We start from the raw sequence: 14,624 nt of genomic DNA on the forward strand, positions 1-14,624 counted from the left end.
ATTAGTTTTGAAGATAAATTTCACGGGTCACGGGTCACCCGTGGGTCGGGTCGGGAACCAATGGCTCGCGAGCATGTCCGGGTCATTGTAAAGGTGAAGAAATCAATTTTATCAGATAGCCAACTAGTTTATCCGCTTCAACCCTTGTAACGGAAAAGATGGCGAAAAGAAAAAAAGACGATGATTATCGTGCATTCCAGGCTGCGTGCACAGAGGAATTTGCATTTGTGGAGAGAGCAGGATCTGCGGTATGTCTAATATGCAATGATAAAATTGCATCGATGAAACGGTCAAATATAAAGCGGCACTTCGATACGCACCATGCTTCATTTGCATCGAAATATCCAGCGGGGGACAGCAGGAAAAGGGCATGCGAGGAGCTACAGCGGAGAGTGCAGACGAGTCAGCAGCAACTACGTGTGTGGACCAAGCAAGGTGACGGGAATTCCGCTAGCTTTGCGGGGGCTTTGGCAATAGTAAGGAGTGGAAAGTCATTCACAGATGGTGAGTATGCCAAAACATTCATGCTTGATGTGGCCAATGAACTGTTTGATGACTTCCCAAATAAAGACAAGATAATCAAACGAATAAAAGACATGCCCCTGTCAGCAAGAACTGTGCACGATCGTAGCATCATGATGGCAAATCAAGTCGAGGAAACACAAATTAAGGACATAAACGCCGGGACATACTTTTCTCTCGCGTTAGATGAGTCAACAGACGTTAGCCATCTATCTCAGTGCAGTATCATTGCCAGGTATGCTGCAGGTGACACACTGCGTGAGGAAAGCTTGGCTGTTTTGCCAATGAAAGGGACAACAAGAGGAGAGGATTTATTCATGTCTTTCATGGAGTTTGCTAAAGAAAAAAAACTACCGATGGATAAACTTATTTCTGTCTGTACTGATGGTGCACCCTGTATGTTGGGGAAGAACAAAGGATTTGTAGCGCTTCTCCGTGAACATGAAAAGAGAGCCATCCTAAGTTTTCATTGCATCCTGCACCAGGAGGCGCTTTGCGCTCAGACGTGTGGCCAGGAGCTTGGCGAGGTGATGTCTCTGGTCATTCGAGTGGTCAACTTTATTGTTGCCCGAGCTTTAAATGATCGCCAGTTTAAAACTCTGTTAGAAGAAGTTGGGAATCATTATCCCGGTCTGCTTTTACACAGCAACGTGCGTTGGTTGTCAAGGGGGAAGGTGCTCAGCCGTTTTGCAGCTTGCCTGAGTGAAATCCGGACTTTTCTTGAAATGAAAGGCGTCAAGCATCCTGAGCTAGACAACGCTGACTGGCTCCTGCAGTTTCACTATCTCGTGGACATAACTGGCCATCTGAACCAGCTCAATGTGAAAATGCAAGGTATTGGAAATACAATCTCATCCCTTCAACAAGCAGTGTTTGCATTTGAAAGCAAGCTGGAAGTCTTTCTCAGGGACATTGAAACAGGTCGTCTTCTGCACTTTGAAAGACTGCAACAATTTAGAGATGCATGCTTAGCAAGTGACTCCACTCAACATCTGGATCTCCAGCAGCTAGCTGGCTTTACGTTCAATCTCCTGCAGTCATTCAAAGCACGTTTTGGAGAATTTCGTGCGCGCACTGGTCTTTTCAAGTTCATCACTCATCCACATGAGTGTGCAGTGGACAAAATCGACCTGACATGCATCCCCGGGGTCTCTATCGGAGACTTTGAGCTGGAAGTTGCTGACCTGAAGGCATCAGACATGTGGATGAGTAAGTTCAAGTCACTTAATGGAGAGTTGGAAAGTCTTGCGCGACAGCGAGCAGAGCTGGCGAGGGAACACAAGTGGACAGAAATTAAAAATCTTCAACCTGAAGACCAGCTGATTCTTAAAACTTGGAACGAGCTTCCTGTGACATACCACACAATGCAGCGTGTGAGTATTGCCATATTGACCATGTTTTGCTCTACATATGCATGTGAACAGTCTTTCTCGCATATGAGGAACATTAAGACCAACCTACGCTCACGTTTAACTGATGGAAGCCTCAACGCCTGCATGAAGCTCAACCTCACCACGTATGAACCAGACTACAAGGCCATCAGCAAAACCATGCAGCACCAGAAGTCGCATTAAAAGTAAGACATATTTAATTTATTATACGTTAAAAATACTATATGGCTCTCAATGAAATATATTTAGAAATATTTGGCTTTTATGGCTCTCCCAGTCAAAAAGGTTCCCGACCCCTGCCCCAGAGCATAGTAATGATGCAGATGATCTGTACATGTTTGAGTCAATCGGCGCAGTGCAAACCAAAGGAAAGAAGTGGTTTGTGACTCTGAAACTCCACGACAAGCCACAACAATGTCAGCTGGACTCTGGAGCCACCTGCAATGTAATGGGCTTTCAAGACAAGAAAAGGCTGGCCCCAAACACACCTCTCCGCCCGAGTGACACCAGACTGAAGCTGTATTCGGGGGAAACACTGAGCTCTATGGGCACCTTTGAGACGGACTGTACTGTGAGAGGCCAAACACACAAGCTCTCATTCGAAATAGTGAGGACCAGCCAACATCCTCTTCTGTCAGGCTCCACCTGTGAACGCTTAGGGCTCATGCATTTCACAATTCCAGAGGATGTGCTCAAAATGGAACACACACAACCAGGAGCCCTAACTAAAGAACAGCTTATCAACAGATACAGTGACGTGTTCAACTCCCCTGTGGAATCCGTGCCTGGGGAGGTCCATTTTGACCTTGATCCTAGTGTTGCTGCAGTACAGAGTGCCCCTTGCAATGTCCCAATCGCAATGAAAGCAGCAGTCAAAGCCCAGCTGGACAAGTACGAGGCTGACGGCCACCTTGTGCCTGTCACAGATCCTACAGATTGGATCAGCAACATGGTGATTGTTAAAAAACCGGAGAAGCTGAGAATATGCATTGACCCTAAACCATTGAACAAAGCCCTAAAGCACTCTCACTACATCATGCCTACCTTGGAGGACATTTTGTATAAATTGCCCAAGGCCAGAGTCTTCACGTTAGTGGACGCTCGGGATGCATTTCTGCAATGCAAACTGGACTATGAGAGTAGCCTCATGACCACGTTCTGGACCCCCTGGGGGAGGAAGCGGTGGCTCAAGTTACCATTTGGAGTATTGGTGGCGCCCGAGGTATATCAGCGCAAGCAGCACGAGCTCCTCGCCGGTCTGAAGGGCGTTGAGCCCATTGCAGACGATATCTTGGTCGTCGGCTGCAGGGACACAGACAAGGAGGCTGGGGACGACCACGACGTCAAGCTTGCGGCGTTGATGGAACGCTGCCGCGAGGTCAAGCTTCGCCTCGGCCTGAAGAAGTTGCAGTTCAAGGTGGCTGAGGTGCAGTTTCATGGCCACATTCTCTCATCTGCTGGACTGAAGCCCGATCCAGAGAAGGTGAGAGCCATTATTGACATGCCGAACCCAACAGATGCCAAGGGCGTGCAGCGTCTCATTGGCTTCGCTAACTATTTAGCCAAGTTCATGCCTCATCTATCTACTGTCTGCGAGCCGTTGCAACGCCTGTTGGACAAGGACACACCCTGGCACTGGCTGCCTAAGCACGAGGCGGCGGTTCATGAGCTTAAGGCGCTGGCGACAGCCATGCCCGTCCTGCACTACTATGATGTAACTAAACCAATCGCAATCCAGAGCGACGCCAGCCAGAGCGGTCTCGGATGTTGTCTCATGCAGGAAGGTCAGCCCATCGCATTTGCCTCGAGGGCTCTTACCCCCACCGAAAAAAACTATGCACAAATTGAGAAGGAGTGTCTCAGTATCGTCTTCGCCTGCCAGAGGTTTCACCATTGCCTATATGGCCGTGACCCAATCACAGCAGAGACGGACCATAAGCCTCTGATCTCTATTTTCAGCAAGCCACTTCTCAATGCGCCCAAGAGACTCCAGAGCATGCTCATGACTCTGCAGAACTACGACCTGAGGGTAATCTACAAACCAGGCCCAGAGATGTTCATAAGCGACACACTCAGCAGAGCTACGGCTGGATGCTCCGGCAGAGGGACTGCATATCAGCGACACGCTATCTGCTCTCTGCAACAAGAGCAGGAAGACATACAGCACGTGAACCAGGCAGAGTACCTGAATGTGACTAACCAGCGGCTGGAACAGATCAGACGACACACCGACAGAGATGAATGCTTACAGGCACTGAAGAACACTGTTCTCGTGGGCTGGCCAGATGTAAAGGAGGAAGCGCCCCTCATCACTAGGGAGTACTGGCCCTTCAGGGATGAAATCAGTGTGCAGAACGGAGTTCTGTTCCGGGGGCAAAAAGTCATCATCCCAAAGTCACTCTGCCCAGAAATGTTGACGCGCATACATTCAAGTCACATAGGGGGTGATGCATGCTACCGACACGCTCAAGAGACATTGTACTGGCCCAACATGCAGTCAGAGATAAAGGACTTTGTAAGCAGCTGCTCGACCTGCAATGTGTACGCCCACAATCAGCAAAAGGAGACCATGCTCTCTCACGAAGTACCAACCAGGCCATGGCAGGTCTTGAGCATGGACCTATTCAGCTTCAGACAGAAAGACTATCTCCTAATAGTCGACCACTATTCCGATTTTTGGGAGATTGAGCTTCTACCCGACATGTCTGCAGAGACAGTCATCAAGCGATGTAAGGCACAGTTCGCCCGACATGGTCAGCCAGAGAAGGTTATTACAGACAACGGCCCTCAGTTCACAGCTCAGTTCACACGGTTCGCTTCTGAGTGGGAATTTGAGCACGTGACCTCCTCTCCCAGACACCCGAAAGCGAATGGCAAGGCTGAGTCGGCCGTGAAGATTGTAAAAAATCTTCTGCATAAGGCCGCGCATGATGGTGAAGACCCCTGGAAAGCCGTGCTTCACTGGAGGAATACACCTACGGAAAACATGGGCAGCAGCCCAGCACAACGCCTCATGTCCCGCCGGTTGAAGACGTCCATCCCGGCGGCAAGCAAGCTCCTGGAACCAGCTGTTGTCGTGGGCGTCACTGAAAAGCTGCGCCACAGGAAGCAACTCGCCAAATCCTTCTATGACAGATCTGCCCGTGAATTGCCGGTACTTGAAATTGGGGAAGTCGAACGGATGAAGCCCCTGCCAGGTGATAACACTGGCCGCTGGAGAGTCGAAACTTGTCTCCGCAGGGTTGCGCCGAGGTCTTATCTTGTGGACATTGATGGCTCCCTGTACCGTCGTAACAGGATCGATCTCAGAGTGGCTGAGCCAGCTGCACGAGCCGCGCACGATCCTGTTGAACCCGCTGCGGCACACACACCGGACGGGGATCCAGCTACAGAAACTGTCATTGAGACCCCTCAGGCTGTGTTCGAGCCGAGCCCCATCAGGTCCATGCCCAAGGCGCCATCTACTCCTGTTGGCGCTCCGCGTTCGGATGGACACACTTACACAAGGGTTGGACGGCTGTCTAAACCTCCACTGAAACTCACTATGTAATCTGAATAATGTTGAGGGTTGCTATGTGGGAGAGAGGGGGAAAAAGAGGAGAAATGTTATCATACGCTACTGTGGTTATTACACTGGTATGGGATATGAAGAGATTTACTGCTGTTGCACTGTTATTGGTTGTTCGTATATGAAAGTAATTTTATTTTGCACTAACTTCATGTGTATGTGTTTATACTTGGAAAAGGAGGATGTTACGGGTCTAGATAGATCGATGCCATCGGCTATCCACTAGTTTACCTTAGATACACATGACCCGCGCTCAGGAACATGTTACATCACTTTGATTATACTTGGCTGCACTGAGCAACTCGTGTGTGTGTCATTCTTTATAAGATAGCCTACTGAAACACATATTGTCAAAAAAGGAAAAGCCTAAGTTTACACGATTACACAAATCATTTGTTTACAAGTGACAAGTTTTACTTTTGAGATGACTTTTTTTTGTTGCTTTTGTGAGTTTTAGTCTTTCTCAAATTCTTCTTTTTGTTTGTTATTTAAGAAGTTTGTTTGATTACATTGAACATAATCTGATTCCATAACATAGCTGCCACAACCACCAAATCATACCAGAGGAATAATAGTAAAAATAATAATAATAATAATTGCATTTATATAGACACCCAAAGTGCTTCACATTGAAGGGGACAACTCATCTCAACCACCACCAATGTGTAGCACCCACCTGGGTGATCTATGGCAGCCATTTTTGTGTGTGTGTGTGTGCCAGAACACTCACCACACATCAGCTTGAGGTGGAGGAATCATTGAGCCTATTACATGGGGGACATGATAAGGTGGCCAGCTGGAGAGAGCCGGGTTGGAAATTTTGCCAGGACACCAGGGAACCCCCTACCCTTTGCGATAAGTGCCGTGGGATCTTTAATGACCACAGTGAGTCAGGATCTCAGTTTAATGTCTCATCCGAAGGACGGCATCTCCTACAGCATAGTGTCCCTGTCACTGCACTGGGGCTTTGATATTTGTTGATTTTATTAGGACCAGAGGGAAGACTGCCCCCTACTGGCCCATCAGCACCACTTCCGGCAGCAACTCAGTTTTTCCTGGGAGGTCTCTCATCCGAGTACTAGCCAAGCCCACACCTGCTTAGCTTCCGTCATTTGGCAGAGCCAGGGTACATATAGGTGTGGCTGCCAGCGAATGCTCTCAATTGCTCACATCAACCTCGGTTGGGCGCAATGACCTCATTGCTAAATGGTGCATCAGACTAAAGAACTAAAGGACGAGACTGGAACCATCTGAATTTTTGTCAACAGTGGATAAAAATATTGAGGGAGAATAAACCATGTCAGATGATTATAAATGGTAATGTCTGAATTGTAAGGTGAAATTATCTGGGGAATAAACAAACTTTTTCACTTTTTTTTTTTAGATTATCAACACAGTTTTACAAACAAAGCAGGCTAGAACATTGAAAGCACAAGGGATTTTCCAGTTGCAATTCGCTGGCTTTCAGTATGCTACTGTGTTTGTGGATACCATGTGGATAATCTAAACATAGTTTAGGGGCAGCATGACTCAGGATGTAGAGCGGGTCATCTAGTAATCGGAAGGTCACTGGTTCAATCCCCGGCTCTTCCAGAGAGCGTGAGGAAGTGTCCTTGAGCAAAACACTGAACTCTAACTGTTCCTGATGAGCGGGTTGGCGCCTTGCATGGCAGCTTCCACCATCAATGGGTGAATGTGAGGCATACACTGTAAAGCGTTTTGAGTGGTTGGTAGACTAGAAAAGCACTATAAATATGCACTTCATTTACTATTTAAGAAAAAAAAGATAATCTAAAAATGGTTAAAAATGCTCCCATGATATATCCACAGATGTATGGAAAACATATTTTTGGGAGGATACGAAATTAAGCAGCACATTGGTCATACACATCAGTATTCAACAGGAAGAGTCTGAAATTGGACAATAAGGACAATAACCCTGGTCAACAGTGATCCAGTAAATATGTTAAATATGCATGGAAACGGAGATTTTGATGAGCCTAACGCTACAGTGTCTACTGGCTTGGCTGCAGTCGTTATTATGGAGTAATACTTCAGGCCAGGTCGCCTGGATACCTCAGTTAGGAATAATGGATTAGGACGCCGGTTCTGTTTTGTGGGTTTTCTTCTCTGAACTGGAGCCATGATTAAGAGGGACGCCCAGGGGCATTTGTATTGCGCAGCTAGAGGTGGCACGCCATCCATGATTGGACTACGACCTCAGATCAGACGAGACAACCCGCTGAATTTAAGCATATTACTAAGCGGAGGTCCATGAATACTGGGATGGCATCCAGTGTTTAACCTGTGCCCCCGTCCATAGGGTTAGTGGTTGTGTCAGGAAGGGCATCTGACATAAAATTTTGCCAGATCATTATGCGGATTGACAAGACCGCCATCGGTGTTGTGCACTCACAGGGTACCGATGGAAACTGTCGATTCCGCTGTGGCGACCCCTGGGAAACAGGGAACAAGCCGAAAGGAGAAGAAGAAGAATAGGGACATGAACTACAGAGAGCAGTGGGCATGCCAGCCAAACATGTTTTACTGCCAAGACCTTCAAGGCAATGGAGACATGACAGCTCCCAGCTCTGTGAGCTAAGCAACATAAACGGGTCTTTGGTCATCAACTATCTTCTCTTCATTTGTGTCAAAGACCAACATGCTTCACATGCATTTTGTGACAAAAGGATCGGTCGCCTGATTTGTCTGAGGGCAGGCCTCAACTATGCCAGCTAGTAGTTTAATACTATAAAGTATGTGCTGCAAAGTCAGTGGCACCTGCAGAACATTTTGAATAGGGTGGCCAATAAGTGGCTGGTGCTATTTGGGAGGTGGCAGATAGTTTTTAGGTCTCTTGTGAGAATTGTAGAAATGCTGATCTCAGACCAAAACAGTTCTCAAGAAGTCCTTATCATCATGTAACATCTTTTTTTTCCTTTGCATTTGAAGGAGGGGTGGGAACAGAGATAGCCAGATATTTAATTTAGGGTGTTCTCAGCCACTCCTGGCCATCCCTTGCAAGCCATTGTTATATCTCAGGGAGATAGGACGTCTTAGTAGTCTTGTTTCAGCAATTTGTATTCTAGCTAGCATATCTGATGTACTGCATATTGCAATATCTTGTAAGCAACATGATCAATTTGAAATAATTATGAAACATTTTCTTCAGTCATGATAGAAGCATGCTGAGAAAAATAAAAGAGCCCGGTGTACTTTTATCATCATATCTAACATTAATGTATGCCCTGACTGCTAAGATAAACATATTTATTTTTGTATATTATTTTATTAAGCAATTTTATAATTTATCTTCTGTAAGTAAAAGATATTAATGCACAGGGACATGTATGTATATGTGATATAATGTTAAAAATTGAATAGGAGGGTACTGTATCAGTCTGCTCTCAGAAAGCCTAACTGAACCGCAGCTCACATTTCTCCCAGCTAAGGAATTTACTCCTCTGGGTCTGGCTAGCCGGTCAGTGTAATTCAATTTCTAAGTTAGATAATGTTAGTGCTATATGCTGGGAGGGCAGGACCTCTCAGTACAAATGTTTTGTCATGATAGTTTATCATATGGTATGCCTGCTATCTGATGTGCAGTGTGATTTTTGGCTTCAAAATAACAAGGTCTGTTTACTTTTTAATCTAGTTTGAAGTAGGCTATATTGCCATGATAGCGACATGGCCACAGGCTATGACATGTTGGCTCTCAACTCTAAGATCCCCAAAGGAATGGCACTTAAAAGAGGTAAGCATGGTGTGGGAGGGGTGCCCTCCAATCATGCAGCAGAGCCCTGTAGCAAGACACAAGGTGTGGCACAGGTATGATTATCTGTGAAGTGTCGTCACATGAAACTGTAATCATTCAGTTTTTGACTCTTTCATTCAAAAATAGGATAAACTAGTACGAAGTCCTGGTGGAGTTCAAATACACAGTTAAATTCTCTGTTGCCTGCTTATATCACGTCAGACTCATTTCCACTGTTGTCACAACAGCACCAGAAACAACTTGGAGAAATGCACTGCTTGCCAGGTGATATAATCCCTCATGGGGGGAAAAATGGACCTGGCAGACAGTTCAACACAGAACAAATATCAAGTGATACTGACAAAGCATCAATAGTATATTACACATAAGGAACTCTATTGGAGCGGGAGTCTGACAGGCGGATTGGTGCAGCATCAGCAGTAATGTGGACGTTGTACCGGACAGTTGTGGTGAAGAAGGAGCTGAGCTGAAAGGCAAAGCTCTTAATTTATCAGTCAATCTTTGTTCCAACCCTCACCTATGGTCATGAGCTTCGGGTAGTGACCAAAAGGGTAAGATCGCGGATACAAGCGGCTGAAATTAGTTTCTTCTGTGGGGTCTCTGGGCTCAGCCTTAGAGATAGGGTGATGAGCTCGGACATCTTGAGGGAGCTCAGAGTAGAGCCGCTGCTCCTTCACTTCGAAAGGAGCCAGTTGAGGTGGTTCAGGCATCTGATTAGGATGCCCCCTGGGCGCCTTCCTTTGGAGGTTTTCCAGGCACGTCCAACTGTGAGGAGACCCCAGGTTAGACCCAGAACTCCCTGGAGGGACTACATGTCCAGTCTGGCCCAGGAACACCTTGGGATCCCCCAGGGGGAGCTGGAGGGTGGTGCTGGGGAAAGAGACATCTGGAGTGCCCTACTTAGCTTGCTGCCACCGTGACCCGACCCTGAAGAAGTGGCTGATGATGAGATGAGATGAGATGAGATGAGATGAGATGAGATGAGATGAGATGAGATGAGATGAGAACCCTATTGGTGTCCGTATGAGACATGTGGGTGCTCCATAGACTCCAATGTGAAACTCTGCCCTGATTTATGACTATTAATGACACAAGTAGTGGTTAAGTTTGGGGTTAAGTTTACTAGGTTGTGGTTAACTTAGGGTTAAGTTTCGGTAGTATAGCTTCTTGTACATATAAACTGAGGGGTACCTTAAACATAAAATATTGATGCGTTGCCAACGGTGTCAATATTTGACACATGGGATGAGAATAGTGTGGCTAGGAATGAACTAAAGAGGTTGTATTCCACAATAACTGAAAAATATCTGGTTGTTTTTGTTTTGTTTTTTGACCATGTAGTCTAATGCATGAGTACTGTAAGGTCAAAGGAGTCAAAAAGATACTTGTTTTGCTTTTTTGCATTCAAAATTTTATCATTTATATACCTCAGCTGTCAATTTGCTTTTGAAAGGAACAGAATCTCCACTTCGGGATCCTGCTGAATTGCTGAGCTCCTTTCACTCTCAAACCATAGTTTGTAACCACAGGTGAAGGTCTGAGTAAGGTCTGATAAATTCAATTCAGTTTGGTTCAATTCAGTTCAGCTTTATTGTCATTATACAACTGCTGCATAAGGAAAAGCCTTATTCGCCTTAAATGTGTTCACTCTTAAATCAACTCTTTAACCAAGATCTTTGCAGAATGGTTCAGCTCCCTCTGCACCACGTTGGTGTCATCTGGCGTCTGCAAGGCTGCAGCTGCTGCACCTGTCTGGCTTTGGAGTTACTTGAACTCCTCCGCCCAGGAAAGATGACCCCTCCCTACTCCCACCTGGATGAGACAAACTATCTTTTCCCGGGAGAGGACCACGGCCTCAGATTTGGACGTTCTGCTCTTCATCCCAGCCGCAGTATAAATCAGCTCCACACTGCTGCATTGCATGCTAAAGATCATCGACAACATTATCTGCAGGGGCGTTGTCCTGATCTCTTCAGACCAGGCCGGATATCTTCTCCATGAAAATCACAAGGTGAGAGAATGGACGTGCCACATCCATGATGGAGTTCAACACCCACTTTAAATGCTGCCAGCTTGGGAGTTTATCATGGAATTGAGGTTCAAGACATAATTTATTCTCACAAAATGATGAACTGTTTTACCATACACCAGTAACACTTGCAGTCATTAATATTGGTTCTATAAATTGTGCTACATTTATTGAAAGAATCATTTAAAAAGTCATGAAATTTTATATAGTCCTTGACTTAATTCACCAATAACCATATTACATAAAGCTCATTTCACTGTGGGGCCCGAGCTTACTTAAGACATATTGTCATGTTGGAACAAGCCACAATCAGGTGTGGGGCACATTTTAGTGTCCTGTTACTTATTTTGTACCACGCTGACACAGAATAATGGGGAAATAAAGAAAGAAATCCAAAATGTGTAACTTATCAGAATACATTTATTTCTAAAGTGCCTGCTCATGCATAAAGACTACTGTGTTGAAAAAAAGGAGTCTAATATGGTGTATCTGTTTGCATTGTCAAAGATTATCACGCTCAATCAGTGAGTTTTGATGCCTTCCTTCCTCATGAGGAGAGAATCTTAACTATCCAGCATATTAACTTACCCAGCACATTTACCCAATTACACAATTACACAATTAATTTACCCAGCACACACAGGTCTGCCGTGTCCGGTGGGCCCAAGGACCCCGGCCCTGCCGGAGCTGCGCCTGAAGAGGAAACAACGAGGGCAGTCTGACAGGATGCAGAAGCAGAGCAGGCTAGCTAGCTGCTAGCCCATGCAGACTGGAAGTTCCAACAGTCATCCTGGCTGGCGTTCGTTCTCTTGGACAGTGATTCTTTTTTTGGGGCCAGGGGCGTAGCCAGGACTTTTTTAATGGGGGGGTGGCAGCTGGGGCCAGCCATTTAACTAGGGTGGCACTTGTCAAAACTATTTTAAAACTACTTTCGAAGATTATGATAACCCTTTTAACTTAATAATAATAGGCTAATAATAATAATGCATTTATTTCAGCTTCCATTTGACTGTTTCTGTGCAGCCTTTTTGTTTTTGTTTTTTTGTTGTTGTTTTTTTACCCACTCGGGACAGGGGAAGGGGGCGAGGGCGGGGAGCAGCGGGGGGGCGTGCTCTGACCAATGGGGGCCGTGGCCCCCCGGCCCCCACGTGGCCACGCCCCTATTTGTTGTTTAGTTGGATACATGTGTTTAGTTTGGATATATGTGTTCTTAGTTTGGATATACTAAGCGTTCTTGTAGTTTTTGGATAGTTTTGGATAGTGTAGTTTGTGTTGCACTGCTGTGGGCTGGGGAAATGACATTTCGTTTCATTTCATGTATGCAAGTACATGAAATGAAATGACAAATGAAGTGTTCCTGATTCCTGATTTAAATGTACTAAATTAGCTGTATGCATTAACTGTATGTATTCCACATTACCTCACTCTATGTGAAATCTTTTGTGCTACATTATGATTCTGTTATTTTTGTGTATTTTGTGCATTTGACACCTATATTGCATGCCTGTACATCCTGGGCGAGGGATCCCTCCTCTGTTGCTATTGATGAGGTTTCCCTCTTTTTTTTTGTTTTCTGATGAGGTTTTTTTTGTGTGTGGAGTTTTTCCTCATTTGGGTTTAAGGTCCATGGTTCGAAGGTGTTGTATGTCGTATACTGCTGTATATTGTACTGATTGTAAAGTGCTTCGAGACTAGCCTGTGAATTTGGGCTGTACAAATAAACTTGACTTGACTTGACCTGACTAAGTGTTGCATCACTCTCAGTCACCCTCATCATAATCTGTCATTCTGCAGTGGAGCTGTCTTCTCATGGATCTAATGGTATTTCAATTAAGTTAGGACGCATTAAACAATATCTTATGTATTGTAATCCAACTCAAATTGACTGAGGCTGGGTGAGCTTTATTTCTGAGTTGGGCATCATGCTGTTTAGTATTTTAGCCGTCATGCTCTGTAATGGGTATGTGGCTAATTTAACTCGGCTGCAGCCACTGAATCAGTGCCATTAAAATGACCAACAGGTCTTGTGTTTTTCACTGGGAATGGTTCAGAACCTTTCCCACTAAAACTTATAAATATAAAGCTACTGTATAGAGATTTTTCTCTATTATTGCTAAAAACAGCCCTAATGGTGATTTAGTAAATATCCCTAACTTCTTTTTACTCTGTCCTTATAAATTTCCGTACTGATGTTTCATAGTCCCACTCTCTGTCCTTGGAGATGGTGGCTTTTTAAGGGTTAATAACAAAAATGGGCTTCTCTTTGTAGAATCATCTTCTCCATAGCAACACGGTGGCCCAGTGGTTAGCACTGTTGCTTCACAGCAAGAAGGTCCTGGGTTCGAACCCCAGGCCGTCCCAGGTCCTTTCTGTGTGGGGTTTGCATGTTCTCCCCGTGTCTGCGTGGGTTTCCTGCGGGTGCTCCGGTTTCCTCCCACCGTCAAAAAGACATGCATGTTAGGGTTAATATCCTGTCTGTGCCCCTGAGCAAGGCAATTGAAAGAAGAACCGGAGTTGGTCCCTGGGCGCTGCAGCCGCCCACTGCTCCTAGTATAGGACGAGTTAAATACAGAGGGTGAATTTCATTGTATGTATGTCCAACGATAATGAAGCATCTTCTTCTAGTCACCAAACAGGATGGGACTACTGTTTCAGACATAACTGAGCTAAAATCCAACAACACTTTTGTGGGCTCCGTTTTTGCTGGTTAACTTCTTGATTTGATTCATTTCAGAAAGCAGAGGCACCAAACCAGATGATGACTTAAGTGCCTTGCTGAAGGGGCTTCGTCAGAGCAGTATAAAGAAATTTAAACCTTAACCTCTCAGATATGTTTATTGCCGGTCAAACAGACAATACCACTAAATCTCAAAAGTATTTTTCAGCTGCCTGATCAAACGTCACATGGGATGTAGTAAATCATTTATCAAGCCTTTATTTTTATTCTGGATTACAACGCTGTTTCTTATTTATGAACCCCCGCTCTCTTCATATCATAACCCATAAAGCATGGCATGTGAAGTCTAGAATAAATCATTGGATATGGGTTAATGCAGTGTCAGTGATTGCACTGTTTGGCCAGTGCTGAGAGTCAAAGGTTAAAGTGTGGTGGCTTTTCATACATATTGAATATTGGGTGAAAGGCTACATACAGCGGTATTGTTTGTGACCTGTGAATGACTGTAAGATCTACTCTCCTCATCCTCGCTGTCACTCCTGCATAACCCCCCCCCCCCCCAGAAGAATATTCAATCACAAATTGATGGGGCCCATTAACCTCATGAAATATATATGTCTGACTGAAATCATCCACTTAAACTTTGGCAAGAACCAAATGTT

Source organism: Lampris incognitus, chromosome 4, assembly GCF_029633865.1.
Source record: "Lampris incognitus isolate fLamInc1 chromosome 4, fLamInc1.hap2, whole genome shotgun sequence".
NCBI classification, from domain to species: domain Eukaryota; kingdom Metazoa; phylum Chordata; class Actinopteri; order Lampriformes; family Lampridae; genus Lampris; species Lampris incognitus.